Here is a 1,962-nt window from a genome sequence, read left to right on the forward strand (position 1 = left end):
GTGTTAGCCAGGATGGTCTCAATCTCCTGACCTTGTGATCCGCCCGTCTCGGCCTCCCAAAGTGCTGGGATTACAGGCTTGAGCCACCGCGCCCGGCCGCCTTTTGCTCATTTTTAATTGTTATATGTCTTTTATTGTATAGTCATTTGAGCTTTTTTTTTTTAATATTAACCCCTTGTCACATGTGATTTGCAGGCATTTTCTCCTGTTTTTTAGTTGTCTTATCCTGTTGGTCATATCAGATTCTGCACAGCAGCTTTTTAATTTGAAGTGGTCTGACTCATCTATTTTTTCTTTGATTCCCTGAGATTTTGAGGTTAAGCTAAAAAAGTCACTGCCCAGACCAATGTTATGGGGATTCACTCTGTATTTCTCATAGTAGTTTCAGAGTTTCAAGCTTTATGTTTAAGTATCTAATTTATTTTGTGTTGATTCTTATATATGGTGTAATATGGTGTCATTTTATTTCTCTGCATGTGGATGTAAAGTTTTCTTGACACCATTTGTTGAAGATACCATTTTTTCCCTAGGAAATGTTCACCTACATCTATAATTAGTTATCTGTAAATACATGAATATACTTCTGGTCTCACTTTTCTGCTCCATTGGCCTATGTGTCAATACACACAACTACCCATGATTGGATCAAGAAAAAAGAGAAGTCTTGAACAGAGCAAAAATGTATTAAATGTATAATAAAATTGAATTTGTAATTAAAAAAACCTACAAAATATAACAAGCCCTGGGTCAGATGAATTTGCAGCCTAATTTTACCACAAGTACAAATATTATCTGGTACTAGTTCTACTGAATATATTCCAAAAATGAAAATGGGTTTGCTTCCTAACTTGTTATATGAAATCAGTATCATCTTGATACCAAAGTCTGTTTAAGACACAACAAAAAAATCTACGGTCCAATATTCCTGGTGAACATTGAAACAAAAATCCTTCCTGAAATACCAGCAAGCTGAGTTCATAAGCAAATCAAAAAGTTATTTTTCCACACTCATGGGAGTATTATTTTATGACTGTGAAGATGTTTCATCATATGCAGTCAATAAGTGTGATTCACATGTAAAGATAATTAAACTCATAAGATCAGATGATTATAACAATAGATGCAGAAAAAGCACTCAAGAAAATTCAATATTCATTAAAAAAATCCTCAGCAAACTAGGCATTGAAGAAACATATCTCACAATAATAAGAGCCATCTATGGCAAATTCTCAGCCAACATCATACTGAAGAGGTGAAAGCTGTATACATTATTCATAAGAATAAAAATGAGAATATCCACTCTAAACACTCCTATTCAACATAGTTTTGGAAGTCCTAGCCAGAGCAGTCCAACAAGATAAAGAGATAAAAGTCCAACATACCAGAATCTCTGGGACACATTTAAAGCAGTGTGTAGGGGGAAATTTATAGCACTAAATGCCCACAAGAGAAAGCAGGAAAGATCTAAAATTGACACCCTAACATCACAATTAAAACAACTAGAGAAGCAAGAGCAAACACATTCAAAAGCTAGCAGAAGGCAAGAAATAACTAAGATCACAGCAGAACTGAAAGAGATAGAGACACAAAAAACCCTCCAAAAAGTCAATGAATCCAGGAGATGGTTTTTTGAAAAGTTCAACAAAATTGATAGACTGCTAGCAAGACTAATAAAGAAGAAAAGAGAGAAGAATCAGATGCAATAAAAAAATGATAATGGGGATATCATCACAGACCCCACAGAAATACAAATTACCATCAGAGAATACTGTAAACACCTCTACACAAATAAATTAGAAAACCTAGAAGAACTGGATAATTTTCTGGACACTTACACATTCCCAAGACTAAACCAGGAAGAAGTTAAATCTCTGAATAGATCAATAACAGGCTCTGAAATTGAGGCAATAATTAATAGCCTACCAACCAAAAAAAGTCCAGGACCAGATGGATTCACAGCCG

This window comes from Colobus angolensis, unplaced genomic scaffold, assembly GCF_000951035.1.
Source record: "Colobus angolensis palliatus isolate OR3802 unplaced genomic scaffold, Cang.pa_1.0 Scaffold657, whole genome shotgun sequence".
NCBI classification, from domain to species: domain Eukaryota; kingdom Metazoa; phylum Chordata; class Mammalia; order Primates; family Cercopithecidae; genus Colobus; species Colobus angolensis.